We start from the raw sequence: 25,647 nt of genomic DNA on the forward strand, positions 1-25,647 counted from the left end.
CACGGACCTCCCATGTGGTAGACGGATGCCCTATCCATTGGGTAAAGTCCATTTTACTCTGCTCTCAGCCCTCTTCCAAGGAGCAGCTTCTTACTACTATTTCTTGGAAAATCTCAGCTGCTTTTCTTTTCATCTTACTGGAGCATGGGGTATTCTACTTATCTGCGCACAGTTTCTCCCTCTGATACATTTCCCATTGCTTCTCAAACCTCCTAAACCATATTGGACTCAGCACCACAGCAAACACAAGACTTCCCTGAAAAGCGTTCAGTCTCACTAGTATTATATCCTGTAAGGCAGGATACCAACCACCAGGTGTTATATTCCCTTCAAACCTATCTAAGAATTTTTATCCACTTTCCCCAGTCCTTTGCTGATGTTTTAACACTGAGGGTAAGTTCAGTTAATACTCTCTTCCTCTCCCACTCTAACCCATCTCCTCCTCTACACACCAGAAGAGTTTTCTACTTCCTACGTTACAGGAAAATACCTTGTGTAAAAACATTCCCTTTCTAGATCTGTGCTTTTTTGAAAAAGTAAAGAACAAATAAAGGTCTGTGCTCCAGAATTTGAGGCTTGGATTTTCATGTATAAGCCTCAAAATTTTAACAGGGGAAAATTTTTCCTTTCTCTATCAATAAAACTGACTCCTGAAAGGAAAATAAACAGGAAAATGCAAAAAAGAAAAGAAAAAAAATTTGACTTTGGTCTATTTTCTCACTAGGGATTTTTAAAATACAAATCGAAGTAATGATACCTCATTCTTCATTGTGTTCTGTCTTTGCAGTAAACCAACTGAGTCAATGATTCAATAAGTGAGTACTTCAATCACTGGGTGGACTGAGTCAATGAATGGGTAAATGATATGAAAAGTAGGAACTAAGGACTATCAGAAATAATGGATAAATAATTTTATCATGTAGAGGTGTTGAATTCTATCAACTGCCTTTTTCTTTTTTTGTCTTTTTTAAAAAAGATAAATAGATCACACAAAATCAAATGCCTTTTTTTACATATACTGAGATGATCATAAGGCTTTTGTCCTTTATATAACCATGGTAAATTAAATTATTTGATTTTTGAAGTATTAAGCCAACTTTACATTCTGGAGATAAATCGTAGTTGGTCATGCTGTATTATCTTTTTTATGTATCACTGGTCTTAATTTATTATTTACTTTAGAATGTTTGCCTTCCTGTTCTTTATCTTTTAATTCTCCCAATAACAATGTCAGTCTGGTTTTGTTATTCCTCTTTCGTAGGTGAGGAATCTGAAGCTTCCCAAGGTTAAGCAATTTAGCCAAGGCCACACAGCAAGCAAATGCAGAGCTTGGATTTTAACCCAGGTCTGTCTGGCTTTTTCCACTATATTACTTATAAGCTATTTTGCTGGTTCTAATAAGTTCAAGAATAAATCCATTTCAGATTCTTCACTCAATACACTCATTATGTTCCAACTCTACTTTCTGTCTGTGTTCTTACGATATGACAATACATGTCACAAGCATCAACAGGCAGAAATAGATAACGCATGGAGTTTTGAATTCCAGCTCTGTCACTAATTAGCCATGTAATTTCAGACTCACTTAGCCTCAATTTTTTCATCTGAAAAGTGCAGCTAAGAGCTCTTACTCTATAGGTTGCTGTGAGATTTAGAACTAACGTATATGAAATATTTTGTGCAGTGTCTGGCTGGCATATCATAGCTGTCCATGCTATTCAAATTAAACTGACCCTCATCTACCTGCCCTTTCTTCTCAATTCATACTTTATAGATAAAGGGAAATCCCCTTGAAAGTAGCATTCCTCGGAATTCCAGATTCCACAGTAGCTAAGGAGTATCCATTGAAATTTCCTCTCTATTAATGGATCAAAATGCAAGTAAAAGCCCATGACTTGACACCTAATTGTGGAAATGCCTCTTCTAATCACTGCTTGGAAAGTAGAAAGGCTGTTACTTTTTCAAAAAAATGCCTGCCAGTTCTGTTCTGCAGTATATTCCTGTTCATTATCTTTAATTGGCATTGATTAAAGCAACTGGATGCATTTTCCAGCAGTCTCTCCAGGATCCTGGGCGAGTTACTACCCCTCACAGTACCTCTGTTCCCTCCCTTTTAAAATAAGGTCATGATACCACCCTCAGGAACCAAAGAGAAAAGCAGCGGGACATTAATGTTTCTCCCGAAGAGAGACCAGAAACGATCGGCCAGGCACAGTACTCCAGGAGCTCAGCAATATCTTCAGCAATGTCATGATTTCCTTAAAGTCATCATTCTAAAACTGCCCATCTCCAGGCAATGATACCAGCATGGTGCAGCAAAAAGATAACGTGCTTTAAAACTGGACTCACCTGGAATTTCCAGTGTGACCTTGGGTGCACAACTTCTCTGAGCTTTGGTTTCCTTATTCGCAAGATGGTAGCAATATCTACCCATCTCACTGTGTTTCCATGAGTGTTAAGGAGGAAAGTAAGAGGCTGGGCTAGAAAAGGTATTCAGTGTTTTTCCCGTAGAAATTAAAATTGGAGGACCTGCAGATCTGGGGTTTTTTCTTTCTTCCTGTCCTGTGAGCAAAGAGGGAGCTGAATGATTATCCCCAAGACAGCAGTCATTAGAAGACAGTTTTCAAAAGAAGAGGCGACTGAACTAATTCCTAAGGCCATAATGACCGAACAGACAAAGAATGCTCCTCTGTTCGGTGGCCTAGAGTATGGTTTTCCAACACAGGTGGTAGCCATTACCCCTGAGCAAACTTCCAACTCAAAAGCTTGGTGGTTCTGAGAGGGAGGAGCCCGTAGGGGGCTGATGTCTGGGTCCTAATCTTTAGGACCTGGGAATGTTGCTTTATATGGTAAAAGGAATTTTGCAGGTATCAATAAATTAGGGGTCTTGGGGAGGGGAGATTATCCTGGATTATCCGGGTGGGCCCTAAATGTAATCACAGTTGTCCTTTTGTAAGAGGTAGGCAGAGGCATACTTGGAAACAGAAGGGGAGAAGGTGATGAGAAGTGATGAGTGAGGAAGGGGTCATGAGCCAAGGAGCTCAGGTGGCTGCCAGAAGCTGAAAAGGGCAAGGGAATAAATTCTTTCCTAGAGGCTCCAGAAGGAACCATCCCTGCCTACATCTTGACTTTAGACCAGGGAAATTGATTTCAGACTCCTGACCTCCAGAACCCGAAGGGAATAAAATTGCATTGTTTAAAGCCTCTACCTTTGTGGTATTTGTTCCAGTGGCAATAGAAAACTGATACACCTCCTGTTTTGGAACATGATTCTAACACAAAAAAAACATGAGGTACAACATGCAAAGCAAAGCAATAGTGCTTGGGTGTATACTTCTGGGATCTGAAGAGGTCATGTACTTTGTCTTCATCATGTATATTCCTCAGAACAGAAGGAATAATCACAGTTGACCATCAAGCAATGTGTAGGAAGCTCTGATGAGTCCTGCCTTACCAAAAGACAGAAGGGGCTACTCTATTGTTAACCTGTGATATATAATTGATTATATTTGCTTTAGCTGGCACTTAATCTCAATTGTCTACATCAATAGAAGAGATCATATTGATTGCTTTCAAATTTAAATGTACTTCCTTGTGTACTCTCCATCATTGTTAAATATGAGGTGAATATTGTTCTTTCATCAGTTTGCAATGAAAGGTGCAGACAATGAATTTGAGATTTTATGGCTTGAGGTTAAAATTTGGTTTGCATATGCAAATATTTGAAGCCATTTAAATGTACTCACTTTTCCTCAAAGGAATGCTTGTCTTGTAAGTCCCAGCTGCGCTGCACCAGCATTCATCACCTGCCATGATCTGACACGTACTTCCTCTTACTCCACTTGACACCCTATACTCTAGACTTTCCAGATAGATGCACTTCCTCAAATCCAGCTGGCATTTCTGGCTGCCACGTCTTTGCAAATACTGTGCTTGCTCCTTGAAAAACTCTCCCTTACCTGCCCCCCGCCCCTCATTATTAGAATAGAGAATGCCCACTCTTTCTCTAGGACCCAAACATGGAATGTCATCAAGTTCATGAGGCTCCTCTGGACTCCACAGGTGGTGGAATTAGCGACAGTCCTCCCCGCTTGGTGTCCCTACCGTATCCTGCATACATTGTTGACTCTTGCTTCTTCTCCATTTACTGCTATAAATTGTCTCAACCTCACTGGCCAATAGGACAACACAGAGAAAAACATTTAAGAAGCAGGATGCCACCAGCCAGAGCAGTACTTGTAAATTTCTGGCTTTACAGAAAATCCATTTAATGAAAGATAATGCCACTCGACTAGCAGTGTATGTTCTTGGTCCCTTCACTCACGGAGCCTGCTGTTCTGCTAGTACATCCCTGTTCATTATCTTTCTCCACAAAATTTTTACTTATATCTACAATAGAGAGAGAGAAAATTTTTATATCTAACAATTCCTTTTATTTCTGCTAATGTTGATGCCTTCCCTCTTCTATAAAATATGACTTCCCCACTTGATTCTTCCTTTGATCAATACTTCACACTCAACATTCTTTTACCTTTTAGATATGTCTTTATAAAATGCTCACCTCCCTTTAGCAAAAAATTTTCCTCGGTAATTTCTACATCCTTATGTTTTGATCAGCACTCCTCTCATTTCTTATTTATCTATCATTTGTATTTAAAAACCTAATTGTTGGACTAAACTCCAGTATTGGACTCTCAGAATTTAGGTTGGTCCATTTACTGCATTCTTATGTACAATATTGTAAACTCTTCTATGCATTATAATCATCTTTAGCCCATTTTGTGTTACCGTTCCTATCTTTGTTTTATCATTTGACTGTACTCATTGTTTCTTAATTTTATGTTGCCAATGTTTAGCCATTGGGAATCCTCTTTTCAGGCTGTTTTTTTTTCTTTCTTTCTTTCTTTCTACAAAAACCAGATGATCCAAGGTTATCTTGGTATTTTCTATTTCGAGATGTGAAATTGATTCCTCCCCAAGGAAATGCAGTTCCTTTTAGTAGAAAATGGTATTACTGGACAAAATCCAGAGACCAGGGGTACCCATTAAATTGTTCTACACCATTACTGGCAGGCAGCTGTAATAAAGGAGCAGAGGCTGCTGAAATCTCATAGTAGCAGGGAAGAGTTCCCTTTATAAAGGAGGGGAGCGCTCATAAATTTATGCTGGCGTTGCAAATTGATCACTTTCTTTTTGCTTTACTCCAAAATAGGATTGTAAATTCCATTTTATACTTCTAAAGGCCACCAGTTTGGGCCATTAATATAGCTCTTCCATCCAATAGAGAAACATTACCAAAAAATTTTCTGTGACAATGGAAAGGTTCTATAATATAGATTATATATATACATTATGGTAGCCACTAAACGCATGTTGCTACTGAGCATGTGAAATGTAGCTAGTGTGCCCGAGAAAGTGATTTATTTTATTTTAATTAATTTTAATTTTAAATTAGCCAATACAGCAGTTACTATATTGGACAAATAGCTATAAAGGGTCATAAACCAAGATGTGTTTAATTTAAGGGCTGAAAGTTTTGCCTTTTCTTTAACATCTTCTGTCTTGAATCGCAGGCAATACGGAAAGTGGTTATATCCGGCATCACCTAAGCACGACACCAACTCTGAAAACAGAGACTTCCAATATCACCACCCCAAAACACCAGGTGCAAACATTATTTAGCACTTCAAATAGTGTTGCTATGCACTTAGTTTATTAAAAATAAGCATTGTCTTTTGAGGATTAAATTTCTCCCAGCTTCTTTTTATATGAAATCTATAACTTAATATATTTTATTGTTATACTTTTATTATACTGTGTAGTGTCATTGTCCATTCCTTTTTACTGTTATTTTTAATATCAATTTCTAGTAAAGTCATTTAAAATCATAATACCAAATATCCAGTGTTGCAAAAGGACAATTTTCTGAAATCAATTTTTAAAATGACAGAAATAAAACCAAACTCTTATCCAGAATTATCAAAGAAATATGCCATATATTTAATTTTTGCATTTTGAAACTTGCTTTGTAAAAATTTATGTAAAACAACTTATATAGATTAATGTAAAATTTGCCAATTGACTGCTAAAAAACAGAATAACACAATTGAATTACAGAATGTACCCATTTCTATTTCTATTTTATATTGCCATTATATTTATATTACTTAGCTACAATTCATACCTAATTGGCAGAATATTTTGTATATCCCCAAAGGATTTTATTGCCACATGAAAAAGCAATTTTGAAAAATACATTTAGAGAAAAGTTTAGGGCAAGTTTTGCATGGATTATATTTTGCCATGCCTGTACTCACCGTTGTGTATTCAGTTAAATCATGGAGACACCTTAAAATATAAAGTCTTCCAAAATTTTACTTTTTTCCCTAATAAAGATCTTTTGGAAAATCACTCCTAAAGGAGTGAACCAGGACACTCATCTCTGGCTCATTCCCTTAGAACTAGCCTGGTAGACAGAAGCAGTTTGCAGACAGCTAAAGCAGAATAAGAAAAAATCAAGTCCAAAGGCCTGAGGCAAAGGACTACCAGCTTTAAGATAAACAATAGAGCACCCTGGAGTCAGGGAAAGTCTATTTCATAATGACTAGAGGGGGCTTTCACAAAGATTACTGGAAATGGGGACACTTCTAAGGCCACAGATGTATGCTTAGGACAGAGCTGAGGCTCTGAAAAGAGAAAGACAGGGTCCCACGCTTTTACCTTGGGTTGATATTCTTGGGAGGAAGGCTAAACTCTGAAGAGAGCACCAGCCGTTTCAGGGCCAATTCTCAAGCCTGTGAAAGGTGTTTTTTGTTTAGGTTTGTTTTTGCTAGCTCCTGGCACTCAAGGAAATCTCTGTCATATCCCTAGCTGTATAAACTTAAGGACCAGAAAGCTCTGGGACATATTGAAATATTAATACCTACAGTGTGCAAAAGATTACAAGACAAAGAAACAGGAAATGGACCATCTAATGGAGAAAAATAAAACTTCTGAAATTAACAAAGAAGATCAGACATTGGATATACCAACAAAGACATTTAAAAAATACCTTCATTATGCTAAAAAATAAAGGAAAACATGGAGAAAGAACTAAAGATATCAGAAAAATGGTGAATGTAAAACATAAGAATCAAAATTAAAACATGGAAGTTTTTAAAAGAAACCAAAAAGAAATACTGGATTTGTAGACCACCCGAAGTGAAATTTGAAAATTGCTAGTGTTTCAATGGTAGATTAGAGCTGGCAGAAGAAGAAATAACTTAAAGGTAACACAATTAAATGATTCCAACTGAGGAGCAGACAGGAAAAAAAAAAAGAAAAAAGTGAACAGAGTCTATTACACCTATGGGAGGCCATCAAGCATACTAATTTATTCATTACGAGAATCTCAGAAGGAAAGGAAAGAGAGATAAAGACAGAAGAAATATTCAAAGAAAGAATGGCAGAAATTTTCCCAAATATAATGAAGGCATGAATGTGCACATTCACAATGCCCAACAAAACCCACACAGGTTAATGCAAAGAGAACCATAAACAGAAATATTGCTGTCAAATTGTCTAATGCCAAGAATGAGAAGAAAGTTCTGAAAACTACAATAGAAAAGAAACGTGTTATGTACAATGGAATTCCAAAAGGATTAAATGTCAATGTCTCATAAGAAACAAAGGAAGAAAGAAAGCAATGGGATAAAATAATTAAAGGGCTGAAATAAAATAATTTCCATCCCAGAATTTTATACCAGGGAACACTATGATTCAAAAATGAGGGAGAGATTAGACATTCACAGAAAAACAATAACTGAGGGAGTTTGTTATCACTAGACCAGCCCTACAAGTTCTTCAGGGTGAAGAGAAAGGATACCAGACAGTGTACTGAAGCATCATAAAGAAGTAAAGATCTCTGGTATATTTAATCATATGGGTAAATATAAATGCCAACTCTATTGTATTTAATTTTTGTTATGTAACTCCATATTTTACTTCCTACAGATTCTAAAATGCAAATTCATAAAAGGTAATGATAAATCTATGATTCTGGACAAACATGTATGAAGATATAGTTTGTAACAAATACATAAAAAGGTTGGGGGACAGAAGGGTATAGGTCAAGTATTTGTTTATGCTGTTGAAGTTAAGTTGGCATCAAATCAAACATGATGTTAGAGATTTAAGATGTTAAATTTAAGCCCCATGGTAACCACAAAGAAAATAACCTGAAAAATATACATAGAAGAAAACCAGAAGGGACTCAAAAGGAAGTATTATCAAAAGAATCAAATAAATATATAGGTAGGCATTAATGCAAGAATTGAGGGCCAGAAAAGGTATAAAACTTACAAAGACCAAAAAGCAAAATGACAGATGAAAATCCTACATTACTTTAAATGTAAATGGATTAAACTGCCCAGACAAAAGCAGAGACTGGCAGAATGGATAAAAAAAAAGTTTTGTCAAAATCAATTGGCCCCAGATATGAGGGCTTGTTTTTGAATACTCAATTTGATTCCATTGTTCTATATATCTTTTTCTCTGGTCAGATCTGTCATTACTTGCTTCATATATTTTGAGGCCTTGCTGTTAGGTTCATATGTATTTGTAATTGTTATGTCTTCATAGATGGACATCCTTATCAGTATATAGTGTCCTTCTCTGTCTCTCTTAATAGTTTTTTATTTATATATTTTACATGGTATTAGTATTGCTGCTCCAGCTCACTTTTGATTACTATTTGCATGGTGTATTTTTCCTAGCTTTTCACCTCAGCTACTTATATCTGTGAATTTAAGTTGAGTCTCTTATAAACAGCATACATTTTGGTCAGGCTTTTTTTTGAGAAGGGACTCAAAATGGAACTTTACACACAAAAAAATCAACCATATTAAACATATGGGTTTAATAGCCTGAAGATACAAACCAAAAGGAAATAGCCCAGTTAAAGAATGGGCAAATTACTTGAATAGATTTTTCTCCAAAGGTTTGCAATGGTCAAAAAGCACATGAAAAGATGCTCAGCATTAAGGAAATGCACATCAAAACCATAATAAAATACCATTTCATACCCACTAGAATAGTTGCTATTTTTTTTTAAATAGAAAATACCAAGTGCTGGAGAAGATGTAGAGGAATAGGAAAGCTCGCTAATTATGGGTAGGATGTAAAACTGTGTAGTTGCTGTGGAATATGATTTCACATTTCCTCAGATTGCTGATCATAATACCATATGACCTAGAAATCCCACTTCTAGGTATATGCACAAAGGAAATGAGAGCAGGGACTCAAACAGGTATCAGCACACCAAAGTTCATAACAGCATTATTCACAATTGCTAAAAGATGAAAACAATCCAAGTATAACTTGAGTGTCCAATCAAGAGATGAATGGATAAATAAAATATATAAATGCAGCGGAATATTATTCAGCTATAAAAAATAATGAAGTCCTAGTTCATGTAACAACATAGATGAACCTCAAATATCATGTTGAATAAAATGAGCCAGACACAAAAGGAAAAATATTATATGATTTAAAATTTCATATGAAATAATTTTATTTCAAATTCATAGAATCAGAACCTAGAATACAGGTTTCCAGGTGATGGAGTGAATGTAGGTAATGGGAAATTAATGATTAATTGGAACAAAGTTTCTGTTTGGTGATGGAAAAGTTTTGATAATGGATAGTGGTGATGGTACCACAACACTGTGAATGTAATTAACACCACAGACTGTGGTTTAACACTTGAAAGTGTTAAAATGAGAAATTTTATGTTGTACATAATGTTACTAGAGTAAAAACATTTTTTAACCATAAAACTGTACAATACTATGAACCCTAATTAAACTATAGACTACAATTAATACTTATTGGGGAGTGGATATAGCTCAAGTTGTTGGGCATCTGCTTCCCATGTGCAAGGTCCTGGGTTCGATCCCAAGTGCATCCTAAAAATACATATATGAACAGTTGACTTGAAACTAATATTTTTTAATTTTATTTTTTTAACATAGATCTAACCACATAGATCACAAAAAAAAAATGTTACATTAAATAATATAAAAGGTTCCCATATACCCCACACCCCATCTGAAACTAATATTTTCAAACAAACTTGTGGGAAACAATCAGGAAAGTCAGAGGCTTCCCTACCCTAACAGCACCTCTAAATTGCTGGGATTTTTTAAATCTTCTTTGGTTTGTGGTCTCAGCTTCATTGAATAGTCACACTCTCAAATAAGTAAAAGTGCAAATCTATTGCAAACCTATTTTTCCCTGTCTGTTCTCTTCCTGCATGCTAACCTCCTCCATGAGGACCAGTAGTCCTGAGGCTGGGAAGCCAGGCTCAAGGAACCTGTCAAAACTTTTACCTTCCAGCTTTCATGGATGAGGGCTCTGTCCTACCTGGTTGTTCATCCTAGATTGATGACTAGGAACTTCAGAAGAGGTCCACATGTAACAACAGGGATATATACTCCATGGCCACCAAAGCCTCCATAACCTTTGCAGTATTCTCTGCCAAAGGATGTTCCTCTCTGCCCTCCTACACTTTCTCTTAGATATAGCATAACATCCTCTTCAAATGGTTTAGGCATTTTCTGAGATTACAAAGATGCTGCCACTGGTACGGTCATCCCTGACTTTCTCGCCATTGCAGTGCTTATTTAGTCACTCTAGTTACCATCTTGTCCAAATCTTACAGTAGCATCCTATTATCTTGCAGCCACCCATCCCTACCCTTATCCACACACTGGAGACTCTTTCTACTTCCTAAATGATATTGCCAAATCTATTCATTGAACTTACTCCCTGCAAGTTTCTTTATGGACATGAACATCTACATTCAATTCCAAAATCAAATCTGTAGTAAATAATATATGACCTGAAAACAGTAATCCTTTGAGAATTCCATATGGTTTATTCCTGATGTGTCAATGTTCAGCTCAATTATACCCACACAGCTCAGGTTGGTTGAGCTCTGATAACTGGGTTCCCATCATAGTCTAATCATACCCTACTCAAACACCAAGTCATTTATTCCAGGTTTACTCATACATGCTCATCCAGGTGATTTTAGCTTTTCAGAATCAAAGTAAGAGATGAAGAGAGCAATATAAACAACAAGTTGCTAAAATTGATGATTTCCCAAGCATTATAGAAGAATCATATCTCAAGTCCAGAGTAATGAGAAATGCTGCATGGTAGTTCAGGAATTATGGAATTCTTAACACCAGTTGGTGAAATTCTGTCATCTTGTTCTCTTCCTTCATACAGTCCAAAGAATCTAAAGCATCCTGGCAGCTTTTTATTAATCCGGTTTTGTCTTTCTACTAGGTATTGTCAAGCTGTTTATTTTTGTTTAATTTACTAACGTGTCTTTTATTTCTTCTAGTTAACTTCAATGCCTTTCTTTCCAGTTACAAAAGTATTCTTTTTCTGAATTTCTCCACTGATCAATACGGTAGGGTAAACCTCTTTCCCCAATTAAGCTTCTATCATAAATATTTATTTGTATGTTACTTGTCCCTGAAAATTTTGAAAATAAAAATCATGCCTTATATATTTTACATAAAAAGGCATTCAAAACAGATGTTAAAAATGTTTTCATATGTTAATGAATTAAATGACAATTTTCTACAACTGTGGAGATGGGTATGGGGTTCGAGAATGATCTGAGCATGAAATTTATAGTAGGTACAAAATTTTTCCATTTCTGAACCTGATTTTTATTTTGAGTACCCATTTAACTGGTAGTGAAGAATTGCTCTTGGTTCAGTTCTTGGAGTTCCCCCATCCCAGGGAATTCAGAGCTGGGATGGTAATTCAGGGTTTCCTCTACCCAATTTCCTCTTTGTTGCATCTAAGCTGAAGGAGGAAGGGTTGAGTAACTTTCATATATCAAGGCACTGGGGGCAAATAACGTTGGGAACTGTACATATTCTGTCCATACAGGTGTACACTGAGAGGGAAATAATATAATTTGATTTTTGCATGACTTCATCTGCGTGATCTGGCATTTGGTCAATGGTCAGTGATCGATGGTGAAAAGTTCAGCCTGGTATTGAACTTTTCCCCTTTTCCTGAATGAAAATTCTCCCAGGTCCCAAAACTCTTAGCATCCCACATCTGCTCTGCCCTGGGGGTTGGAAGGCTCTTGTGCAGGACTTCTCCATGGAGACAGACACTGGCATCTAATGACTATTCTCTCTCCTTAGGTACTAGTTTTCTTCTATTCAGCCAAACATAATTTCTTGATTTGGGAGATTGAGTGTTGGGTTGGGGGCAACTGGGGATTAGAATGAGGGGACAGAAAGGATGCAATAATGATTCAGCATTTATTTTCTGAAACCTTTTCATCCTACAATTAAACTTTTCAAGTTTTCTGTTTCTATTTAGATGTCTCTCTCCCCTTTGAGACATGTTGAGAACTGTGGGAGAGAGAAAAGTCAGAATTGTTCATATTTCTCAATGTTCACTCACCATACGGAATTTATTTTAGAGGGAGGTATGGGGCTAGAAGAGATCACATTGTGAAACTATGGGATCATCATATGTTGAAAGAGATGGATTTTCTACGTACATTTCTAAAGACAATAAAGCAGAAAAACTTTCTGTGGCTCAAAGCATACTCTCTGAGTCTGCAAGAATCTACTATAGCTCTGCTAGAACTAGGGAAGAAGAATGAATCAGGGGAGGGAGGATGTTAGGTATTTCAAGGGAGAAAAGGGTAATCTTCCCTGCACAAATAACTTCATCCTCTTAACCTTTAAACAAAATGAATCAAACTTTCTTTATTGTGGAGCTTTTTAGTAGCTTTAAGATGCAGATTATGAATCTCCAACAGGGGTGTATCAGTGCAGCAAATATCTACTCTTTGTCCTCTGGACACTAATTAATATTGACAAGGACAAGTTTGGGAAATGTTGTCCCAATACATAGTCACTGGCACAGTCTAGGGTATGTACAGTCCAGGGTATGAGGGTTTTTGTCAAAATACTGTCTGTATTTTGGTATTTCATTTAAAGGTCTCCTTTATGTCACCTCAAGCAACATGCAAAAGTGAGCCTCCAGAGACAAAAGGGAATGGGACAGCTGGAACAAACTTTCAGTGTCTACCCACTTCTCCTTTTCTAACTGTTCATACCAAGCTGGAGTGCTACTATTTATTAAATAAGGTTAGAAGCAGGGTGTTTTGAAAAAGAATACTTAACAGAAAGTAGGGTATTCAGTCCTTTTCTGCCACTAGAGCTGTACACTTTTGGTTGGTTAATTTCACCTCTTCAGGCATCAGTTTACTCATGCTGATATTGAGATCAGCAAAGAGATTGGGTTAATTTTCCATTCTAATGGATCATCTTCCACTGGTGATCATCTTCACCCATTGGCTGATCAGTTTTCTAGGGTACCCTCATTTTTCACAGTGCATGAGGAGATATTAATGTTGGCAACCCATATGTTTACATCATACTTTACAGTCATTCAACCCTTTCACAACAATTACTTCATTTGACCTTAGAACAACTAATGATGTAGTGCAGGAATTATTCTTCTTTTTACAGATTAGGAAATCCAGGTTCAGCTCTTTGTCCAAGGTCATCTAGCTGTTAAGTGGGAGAACTGGGCTTGAACTCTAGCTTCTAACTTAGAGTCCTGTGAGTATTTAATGATACAGGGTTGCCTTTCCATTATGAAACCCCAGCAGGGAGTAATTCTGCTACATTCTCCACTGCTGCCAGACCTTCACTCTAGGGAAAAGTGGAACTCATTATTTTTCTGAAGGGAAAACACAATGTTAACTCAGACAACATAATAATTTTATGGTTTGAATGAAAAAAATTTTGCTCTTGTCAAATTCAATTTATATCACAAGTTGAAATAAAAATTTTATGTACTGGGTGAAGGAAAAATAGAGAGAAAATATCTTGAGTAGACAAGCTTAAATTATTTCCCATTTGAATGAGTTCATTTCCCAGAGAGAATTTCATCAGGCTTTTTAATTAAGAGCAAAATGTTCATCTAGAGTCAGTAATTTGCCAATGACCTCTTCTTAACACCCCACTCTAAGGTGACAGAAACGACAATGGGATTTTCAAATTAAAAACATCAAGCTTTTGCATGGGCTCTTCAATTCAGTAACTTAGTCAGGGAAACGGGGCGACTTGGGAAAACAATGATGCTTTAGCCAAATTTCGCTACTGAAATAAAAGCTGAGAACTTTTAAAGAGGACCTAAGTTTGCCAGAATAGACATTAGTGATTGGAGACACCTAGTCACATGTATAAACAAGTATATGTATGCAAATATATAAATATATATACATGGGTATTTACATAAAATTATATAAGCATGGGCAAATTACAAAAGGATATTTCCTACATTGTTAACAACATGATATTATTACAGCTCTGGAGGGAATTGGGTGGAGGGTGGGTAAGGCGGGATAATGGAAGCAGGGGCAAGGAAAAGAAAATCTGAATTGAACCCAAAAAATAGAAAATATGAGTGATATGATACCTTCTATTTTTGTGTGTAAAATTTTATATAGGTGTTTACAAATCTATCAAGGTTCTGTCAAGGTGGTGCTTTCCATTGCTTGACAAATTTCTTAACTCAGATCTGAATAACGAATCGGCTTCCTGATGATCTCTTCAGGGATTTCTACAGCATGCTGAACACACCCTGTAGCTCACAGCCTCCAGCGCATGGGCTGTAAGCCAGACACACTAGGGTCCATTCGAGTTCTAGCTGTGAAATTCGGGTAACTTTACGTAACCTCTCTGATCCTTATTTCTTCGTCTATCAACTGGGCACAAGAATGCTTATGAGGGGAGAAAAAAGAATGCTTATGGGCCAAGTTTTAAATCAGATAATAGACGGAAGTGCTTGTTCTAGTGCCTGGCACACAGTAAGTAGTTGCTTAATGAATGCAACTGGTGATGTTGCTCTAACTGGGTGCCCACTAATATCATCCTTCCCACCATGTCGGCCAGCCAGGAGGAAAATTGGGAAGGTTTCCTGCCCTCTCCACTCTGATGCTTCTTTCTGGTTTATTTACTTAACCACCATTTAATAGCCCCTCCTAACTGCCAGGCTCTGGGTTAAGCACTGGAGGTATGAACAAAAGGTGTCCCATCATAAAGGAGTTTCATTGAGAAGAAGAAGGTAACATGCACACAAAGAAATAAATTAGAGGTGTGAAGAAGGAGAAGTGTTGAGGGTAGAATGGGCGCAAAACCACCCACATTCCAGGATCCAAATTAGAACACCAGTGCTAGAGAGCTGCTTTAAAACCACATTTTCAGGAAAGTTCATAATATTGATGATAATAATAAATTGTTTTATTTGAGGGAACCATGCAAGTTGGATAAAGGGGTCAGAGGCAGAACCCATTAGCTTTGAATCTTTTTCAGAAAAACCTTGATTTAAAAAATAAATAAATTCCCAGTTTGAATTCTTAAGATGACGATTCAGATATACAATGTGATTATTTGGGGGACTATCTCGCTTCTCCCAAAAGAGGGGAGGAGAACGACAAAATAAACTATTGTGTGTGTATTTGATAAACATATACAGTATCTCATTTATCCTCACGACATCTCTGTAAGAAAAGGAATTAGTGTCCTCATTTTACAGATAATGGAAATAAGGCAAGAACTCAGGTCTGTATGACTTGGGTCATGTATTATTTGTAATCGCCCACCCTGGTAGGAGCTGTGATTTTTCCTCAATGGCAAGTGCCTTATTATTCTCAAAATTTTCAGAAAAAAGCAAGGTCCAAGGATACCTTTTATTGGAGACACATTTTAAAAATTAGAAATCTGGGAAACTCAGGATCCCAAGGAATCTGAAATTTGTAAGCTTCTCAAATTCCTGAAACTAAATGGATCACAAAAGAAAAGCTGTTTTAAATATTGCAGAAACTTAAACTTTCTTTCAAAACAGTTTCTGAATTCTGTGTCCATGAATATCAAAGTTGGAACTGTAAATGGGTAACTATATAATGCTGAGTTAACATTCACTGCTCATTCTCTCTCCTGCTTCAATGGCGGAAAAGATTAATATATCATTCAGTTAATACAAAATGTAATTTATTTCAAAAGTGGTGTGCTTCCTTTACAGCATCGAATCTGGCAGCTTTACCCGAATGCTGTTCTGTCAACTGGAATAAAGCCTTTAATGAACTTGTCTCTAGAATATCAAATTGTAATCTGCTACACAACTTACAACTCTACAGTTCAGACCCTCATCATCTAACCTACCAACTTCCACATCAGGTGCAATTTAGTAGAATTCATTCCAGGGTTCTGACCTCAATAATCCACAAACAAGCCAACAGAATCTGCAAGATTATTTCTAGTTTGCTCACTCCATTTTCTGTAATTCTGCCTCCATAAGTACTGAGCATGCATAGGACAGTAAAATTTCACCATCCTGAAGCACTTTTCCTCTGTAAAGGCAGTATTTTCTAATCCCTCTGTAGCCCCCCCCCCCCCCCAAAAACACACACACACACAAAGAGTGATATAGATACCAGTGAGATCCTAATACCAACTTTTGGGCCCTTATTGGGTAAGGATTGGAGTCTTCAAATTCAATACTTTGTCTACCAACTGCCATGATGCCTATCCTTTAGGAGAGTTTTATCCATCTAATCATCATGCCTATAAGAACCAACAAAGGCAAGTAAAAAACACTGGCTATGCCCCTGTGTTGGTAATGTTATCAACACGCTGCTACAAGGCGTAAGACATCCCCTGGAAAACTCTTCCCACGGAATCAACTACTAGAATGACAAATTCCAATTGCTTGGAACTTTGGAGGATGGTAGAGACTGGAGAAGGACCCCACAAATGCTGAATTAAAGAAAAAGAAAACATAATCTTCAACATTAGGTAGATTTCCATCCCAGACCCCCAGTCTGGACCCCTAACCCACACCTTGGGAATAGCAAAGAGGCAACATGGCTCAGGTCCCTACCTCCACAGATGCAGACTATGAAACCACTCACAGTGGAGAGTTAGAACACCACACATACCAGGCAAAGGGACCCAAGTCCACAGAGACACAAGGCAAAATACAAACATCTGAGAAGTCCCGCATACAAAAGTACCCCATTGGAAAATAAAGAGAGAAACCCGCACAATTTTTTAATGCAACATTTATGTAATCTAAAACTTCTCTAAAAATAAAAGAGAAAAAATATATAATCCCCCTTCCCAATAAAAGAAACATATTAAGTTGGGGACAAGAAGATTAAATTCTATTGGGGTGAATTAGATGTAAATAAAAAATAAAGAGGTGGCAGACTTGGCCCAGTGGTTAAGGCATCCGTCTACCACATGGGAGGTCCGTGGTTCAAACCCCGGGCCTCCTTGACCCGTGTGCAGCTGACCCATGTGCAGTGCCGATGCGTGCAAGGGGTGCTGTGCCATGCAGGGGTGTCCCCTCGTAGGGGAGCCCCATGCACAAGGAGTGCACCCCGTAAGGGGAGCCACCCAGTGCAAAAGAAAGTACAGCCTGCCTAAGAATGGCACTGCCCACACAGAGAGCTGACAAAACAAGATGATGCAACAAAAAGAAACACAAATTCCTGTGCCACTGACAACAACAGAAGTGGACAAAGAACACACAACAAATAGACACAGAGAACAGACAACCGGGTTGGGGGGTGGAGGGGAGGGGAGATAAATAAATAAATAAATAGATAGATAGATAGATAGATAGATAGATAGATAGATAGATAGATAGAAGCAAAGTATTTCATATGTTTAAAAAAATAAAGAAAGAAGCAAAAGAGAAAGGGAGAGAGAGAGAAACTCCAGATAACTGTTGGCAAGAGGTGCTCACAGTCAATCCAATGAATGTTTGCTGGACCATCAGAATGTAAAATGCACCATTCTGGATTGAAACACCTTTCTGAATTGACCCCATCTGGGTCACTGGGGCAGGATACAATAATGGGGTAGAAACAAGAGGTGGAGAAGCCTCACAGAAAAAAGAAAGGAGCAGAAGGGACAAGTCCCAGAACTGAAAAATATAAGGAAATGGGGACACTGAGTGATAGAGAGAATTTAAACAAATCATAGGAGCTTGGGAGAAAAATCTGCACACACACACAAAAAAAACAGAAGAGAACAGATCAAGATCCTTGGGAAAAGATCAGAGGAAAGGAAGCTTTCTCTTGGGGGTGAAACAATTGCACAAAAGGTACAATCTTAAAAATGGTACCACATATCCAGGTCAAGAAAAAGATGAAGAGGAGCTGAGAAAATCTGAACAGTTAAACACAGGCTACTTTAAAGGTCCAGAATAAGTTGTAACAAGCATCAGAGAAAAGCCTTAACCCAAAACCAATCAACAATAAAACCCTACATAAGACAGGGAAATTGACCTTCAGATTAACCCAGCAAAATAATCAGAACATTGAAAGGCATATTAAGGAAGAAGAATATCTGACTCAACCAAGGGAACAAATTAAAACTTCAGAGTAGACAGGATTTGCAGAACTAAACAAAGAAGTTCAAATAAATCTCCTATTTAATTCAAGGAGATGAAGGAAAATATGTATGTAGAGGTAAAAGATATTAAGAAGACCATCTGTGAGCATAAAGAATAATTTGAAAGGTTAAAAAGAAATTATAGAGTTAATGACAAAATAATGGAGATTAAAAATATGCTCAAGGGGTACAAAAAGAGATTTGAACAGACAGAGGAAAGAATCAGAAAAGTAGCAACAGTATAATCGAAATCATACTTTCAGAAGAATAGATAGAGAAAAGAATAGAAAAAATTGAGCAGTGTCTCAGAGAATTGCATGACAGCATGTAGCATATAAACAACACATCATGGATGTCTTGGAAGAAGAGAAGGGAAAAGGGACCGAAAGAATATTTGAGGAAATTAAGGCAGAAAATTTTCCAATTCTTATGAAACACACATATATATATGCCCAAAAAGCCCAACATACTCCAGACAGAATAAAATCTAGTAGACTCACTCTAAAACACATCCTAATCAGAATTTCAAGTCTTGTCACCCACAAGGGATCCTCAATAAGATTAAATGCCAGTTTCTCTTTAGGAACAATGGAGGCAAGAAGGCAGTGATATGATATATTTAAGGCACTGAAAGAGAAAATCTGAGAGCAGAAAATCCTTTCTCCAGCAAAACTGTCCTACAAAAATAAGGGAGACTAAAATATTCACAGTTAAATAGAAACTGAGAGAGTTAATCAACAAGAGACATACCCTACAGGATTAATAAAGGGAGTTCTGCAGTTTGAAAGGAAAAGACCAGGGAGAGTGGCTTGGAGTAGTGTGAAGAAATGAAGTATATCAGTAAGGGTAACTAAAAGGCTACAGGCAAAACTCAATAGTACTGTGTCTTCAATATAAAACTCTATTCTTTAATTCCTGTAGATTAAGAATAGAATTGAATAAGAAAAAGCCATATTTCCTGATAATGGTCAGGTAAAATATAAAGAGGTAACATGGAACATAGAAAGGGGAAAAGAGGGACATGGGAGCAGGAAATGAGTATACGATTGAAGCTACATTGATATCTTTACAAATGAATAGATTATAGTTGTAGGTTATGTAACGTCAATCCCAGGGTAACAACAAAGAAAATAATTTTAAAATACACACAAACAAAAACGAGAAAAGAATCATTCAAATATATATATAAAAAATAAATCAACCACACATAAAAGGAGCTAGCAGTGAAAGAATACCCCCTCAAAAAAAGATACAACATATAAAATGAAAGGACAAAATGGCTAAAGTAAGTACTGCCTTTACAGTAGCAACACTGAATATTAATGAATTAAACTCCCCAATCAAAAGACACAGGTTGGCAGAATGGATAAAAAAGCAAGGTCCAACTCTATCTTTTTAAGAAAAGACTCACTATGGACCCAAAGACACAAGTAGTTTGAAAGTGAAAGGTCAGAAAAGATAGTTCATGCAAATATGAAAAAAGAGCTGTGGGAGCTATACCAATATCTCCCAAAATAGGCTTTAAGTCAGAAGCTATTATAAGAGACAAAGGAGGACATTATATATTTAAAAAGGGGTCAGTCCACCAAAAAAATAATTATCATCAATACTTATGCACATAACTACAGTGCCCCAAAATACTGAGGCAGAAACTGACAAAACTGAAAGCTCAACAATAATAGTTAGAGAATTCAATATACCATTCTCATCAATAGATCTAGACAGATGCTCAATAAGAAACAGAAAACTTCACTAATATCATAAATGAACAAGACCTAATGGACATACACAGAACATTGTACCCCAAAATGAAAGGATATACTTTCTTCTCAAGTGCACATGGATCATTGCACAGGATAGACCACATGTTAGATGGCAAAATAAGGAGGCAAGACCAGGGCCAGCAGCATTTCACATCACTAACCTAACATGTGAAACTGCAAGGGATCATCTTCAACTGGCCTCCAGAGGAAGACCAGATGGATGATGGGAGAATCCACAGGAAGGAGAGGAGAGGAAACGTGGCGGGGAGGAGGAAACAGCCCCTTCCTTTCTGAGTACAGGAAGGCAGCCAGGGCACCAGGTCCGGGCAGTGACCTCACAAGGACAGAGTTTTTGCCACCCACCTGCCCCCAACCCATCTACTCATTCTGTTCACTTGCAGGTATAGGGTCACTCTCCCACCCCAAGGGAATGGAAGTCTCTGTAGCCTGGCACTCTGCAGCCTGGACCTCTTCCTCTGTGTCTCCTCCCTTGGAGGCAGCACTAGCCTCTGGCCCCTTGGCCCGGGGCTCCTGGCTCTCAGGGGTAGCAACAGCCTTCCCCTCCCAGGCAGTGCTTCATAGCTGCAGACATCCATCTCCCCCTACCCCTGCTCTTCCTCTGTGGTTGAGAAGGCAGAGGAATTACTCCCACCCTCCTTCTGATTTCTCCTGAAGGATAGGCTGCTCAATTTGAAAGGGTTTTTAAAGAGAATTTCTTCTTTTTCTTGGGGGGTCTCCCTAGGAATAAATTTAACGAAGGATATAAATTATGTATACACAGAAAACTACAAAACAAATTAATTAATTAATTAATAGAAAACAAAGAAGATATACATAATTGGAAGGGCATTCCATGCTCATTAATTGGAAGACTAAATATTGTTACGATGTCAATTCAACCCAAAATGATTTACATTCACCACAATCAAAATTTCAATAGCTTACCTTGCAGAAATGGAAAAGCCAAATATCAAACTTATTTGGAAGGATAAATGGTCCTGTATAGCCAAAACCATCTAGAGGACTCAACAGTTTCTCACTTTAAAACTTATTGCAAAGCTACAGTGATCAAAACAAAATGGTACTGGCACAAGGGTAGACATATAGACTAATGGAATAGAATTGAGAATTCAAAAATTATTTATGATTAATTGATTTTTCACAAGGCTACCAAGTCAACTCAATTGGAAAAGAATAGTCTTTTCAACAAATGGTGCTGGTAGAACTGTGTATCTATATACCAAAGAATGAAGGAAAACCCCTATCTCACATCATATACAAAAATTAACTCAAAATGGATCAAAGACTAAATATAAGAACAAGGAGTATAAAACTCCTAGAAGAAAATGTGGGAAAACATCTTCAAGATATCATGTTAGACAATGGTTTCTTAGACTTTACTCCAAATGCACAAGCCACAAAAGAAAAAATAGATAAATTTCATCAAAATTAAAATCTTTTGTGCATCAAAGGACATTGTCATGAAAGTGAAAAGACAACCTATTCAATGGGAGAAAATATTTGGAAACCGCATATCCAATAAGGGTTTAATATCTAGATTATATAAAGAAATCCTACAATTCGACAATAAAAAGACAAACAACCCAATTTAAAAATGCACAAAAAATTTGAATAGACATTTCTCCAAAGAGGATATACAAATGGCCAAAATTCACATGAAAAGATGCTTAGCATCACTGGTTATTAGGGAAATGCAAATCAAAAACACAATTAGATACATTTTTACACTCATTACTATTATTGAGTGTAATTAATAGTAATTACACCATTACTATTAAAAAATGGAAAATAGAAAGTGCTGGAGAGGAGGTGGAGAAGTATGAATACTCACTCATTGTGGGTAGCAATGTAAAATGGCATAGCCTCAGTGGGAAACAGTTTGGCAGTTCCTCAGAAAGCTAAGTAGAGAATTATCATATTAGCTATCAATTTCTCTATTAGGTATACACTCAAAAGAATTGAAAGCAAGAACTGGAACAGATATTTTCACACCGATATTCATAGCAGCATTATTCACTATTGCCAAAAGATGGAAGCAACCCAAGTGTCCATCAACCAATGAATGTATTAAACAAGTGTGGTTTATACACATAATGGATTATCATTCAATATTAAAAAAGAATGAAGTTCTGGCTCATGAGACAATATGGATGAACTTCGGGGACATTATGTTGAGTCAATTAAGCCAGACACAAAGAACTAACATTGTATGATCTTACTGAGATGAAATAATTAGAATGAGCAAAACACCTAGAGTTAGAATCTAGAATATAGTTTACCGGGGGCTGGCTTGGCATAGGATGCTAATTTGTACAGAATTTCCATTTGGGTTGATGGTAAAGCTTTGTAAATGAATGGTGGTAATGGAACAACATTGTGAGTGTAATTAACAGCACTGAATTATTTATTTGAATGTGGTCAAAAAAGAACATTTTAGGTCATATATAAGTCACAAGAATAAAAATTAATAGATAACCATAGGACTATACAATATAGTGAACCCTATTTTAAATGATGGACTATAGTTAATACTACAATTATAAAAATGTTCTGTCATGAATTATAAAAATTGTATTAACAATGCCTGGTGTTAATAATAAGGTGGAATATAGGAAAAATACACCTTAACATGATCTATGGACTATAGTTAATAGTACAATTATAAAATACTTTCATCAATTGTAACAAAGTTACTACTAATGCAAAGTGTTAATAATGGGGATGGGAGTATATGACAATACTTTATTTTTTACATGATTTTTCTGTAAACCTACAACTTATTTAATTCAAAAAATTGTTTTAAAATCCTTGTTGTGCCCATGACAATAAACCTGGATCCTTTCCTCCCAGGTATTTATTCCTGGGCTGCTCTCATTCTGATCCTTTTCCCACTCAACAACCACCAGATTTCAATGTTTACCTCTGGCTCTTGCAATGTGAACTTTGTGTTGCTGCCTGAGCTCTCCTGGTATAACCTCCGTTTCAACGAAGAACTATGTAAATTTGACTCATCCAATTTATTTATTTTTTTAATCTTTATTGGATACTAATATTGCAAGGCATTAATCTAAGTGCAGGGAATAGCCAAAAACAAACCAGGAAAATAATCTGTATCTCATGGAGGTTACATTCTGTGGAGTGGAGAAGATAGTAAACCAAATGAATTACTAGACTGGATAGGTACTAAAGAGAAAAACTAAATAAAGCAGGAAAGTGAGTGGGAGAGGTCTTCAATGAAGGCTTCATTCTGAAGGTGATATTCAGGCAAAGACTTGAAGGAACTAAGGGAGATGACTGCCTCTGGTAAGAATAACTTGCTAGATCAAAGTCATAGGGCATCAGTTTTGGAGTCAGGTGACTCTACTTGCTAGTTTAAAGATGATTGACATATTATCTTCACTAAGTCTTAATATTCTCAACTGTGAAATAAAGACAAAAGTACCGTCCTCAAAGGATTTTGGGCAGATTTCAGTGAGATAATACAGGTAAAACAACTGTCACTTTGTGATAGTTTAATCTAGGCTATTTAAATAGATTATATACAAAAACAGAGAAAGATAAATTAGGACAGGATAAGATAGAAGAAGAGAGGAAAGGGGAGGGAAGGAAGGGGAAGGGAGAGGAGAGGAGACTAGCGATAGATTTGTACATAGCTAGAAAGAAAACAGATACCTAGTAGTAGGATCATGGAACCCAAACTTTTTACTGGACTACTCCTCAGCTGAGCCAGCTATCTACTGCATTCATAAGGTAGGTAGATGCCTGGGTTTGATAGTATATAAACTATTTATTCGGGTTTAGCCCCTTCGGTTTAGTACAGCTAGAGCTATTAATAACTGCTCTCTAACTCATCAAAGAGTGACAGCCTGATGATTATAAGGATAAAATTGTAATCTTTAGTTTCCTGGTAAAGAGAAATATAGGTAACATTTACTACCTAGAAAGCTGCTTAGAAACAACTCCAAGTTCGGTGAGCAACACCACATTAAGGTGGTCATACTCTATACACAGATCTAAGTTATTTCTGCCCCTACATCTCTTTTGCATCTTATATGCACGTTACACTCCGGTCAATGTACAACTTCTTGTAGCCTCTGAATATGCCATGCTGATCTGTGCTATTTACTTGCCCTTCCTTGCCTGTTTGCCAAACCTCTGAACATCATTTAATATTTAACTTCTGACAGTTTTTCAGTGAAGCTTTCTAAGATGAAAAGAGCACTAAGAAAACTACCCTTCAGATTTCTTTCCAAGAAGTGAACAAAAGGGTCTTATGAAAGGGCATTTCGCGTTTCTAATTTTAAGGCTTTCTCACTTTGGTCTCTCCTTACCTTGGTGACCCCTTCGGATCTGTTTCTCCTGTAGTTCTACCCTCACTTCTCCCTCCGAAATATACTGTTATAGTCACCTTGTGTTCTTCCTCAATTTCCACTGTGGTTAAGATAAACTTACCCTCTAGCTTGGCCTCATGGATCCCGTAGCCACCTGGACTCCCCGTAAGAGCAAAGGCAATGAACAGCCTTAACCCAAGAATATCAATTTGTGCAGTGATATCGATTCTCTGATACTGCCCAGAAGCTCTGCCTGGGTAGGGAGTAATTTAGAATGATTTTAATGAATGTCTGTTACATAGATCTTTAATAAAATGGAAAAACTATAGTTATTTAATAAATACAATTTGTGAAATAAAATTTCTTTGAGAAGTATTCAATATATTTTATTGAATTTTTACTGTATGCCAGACATTCAGGAGCTTGTGTTTTATTGGAAAGGACAGAGTAAGTACTTCCTAATAAAAAGGTAAACTACTGAAGAAAGAGCTGCCTCTGGCATGAAAACTAGGTGTACTGTGGAGAAACTTTTAAGAGTTTAACTCATAAAATGTCTTCCCAATACCACCAGAATTGACTGAGCTCCCAAGGTTCCATTGGGATTTCTCTACAGGAACACTTTTCTTATTACTTTGAAATTATCTATTTATATTTTTATCTCCCCTTTTACTGTGAACTTCTCAAGACAGAAGTCATATCATTATTTAAAATTTAACATAAGTTAATCTTACATGGCTTTATGTCATAAGAGCAAAATAAAAGGACTATAAACCATCAAAATTATTTACAGTAGAAGAATCATGTTTCAGGCTGTATAAAATCTCCATAAACTTCAACATATCTTGATCAAACACATTGCCATAGTAGACTGTGAAGAAAGTGTGCAACAAAAATTTGGCAAACAGGGAAGCAGACTTGGTCCAGTGGTTGGGACATCCGTCTACCAGATGGGAGGTCCACGGTTCAAACCCGGGCCTCCTTGACCCGTGTGGAGCTGGCCCATGTGCAGTGCTGATGCGCGCAAGGAGTGCCTTGCCA

At 37.0% G+C, this 25,647-nt stretch overlaps 1 long non-coding RNA gene across 1 annotated transcript in view; it reads right to left on the reverse strand.

Moving 5' to 3' along the window:
- Positions 1-24,795, reverse strand: part of LOC139439890 (uncharacterized) — an 82,070-nt gene extending 57,275 nt beyond the window's left edge. The window contains exons 1-2 of the long non-coding RNA XR_011649993.1: positions 24,731-24,795; positions 22,110-22,176 (exon numbers count right to left, since the gene is read on the reverse strand). This is a non-coding gene — a long non-coding RNA (uncharacterized lncRNA). The remainder of the gene's footprint in view (positions 1-22,109; positions 22,177-24,730) is intronic.
- Between the last annotated feature and the right edge of the window lie 852 nt (positions 24,796-25,647).

The sequence above is a fragment of the Dasypus novemcinctus genome, chromosome 10, assembly GCF_030445035.2.
Source record: "Dasypus novemcinctus isolate mDasNov1 chromosome 10, mDasNov1.1.hap2, whole genome shotgun sequence".
Lineage (NCBI taxonomy): Eukaryota > Metazoa > Chordata > Mammalia > Cingulata > Dasypodidae > Dasypus > Dasypus novemcinctus.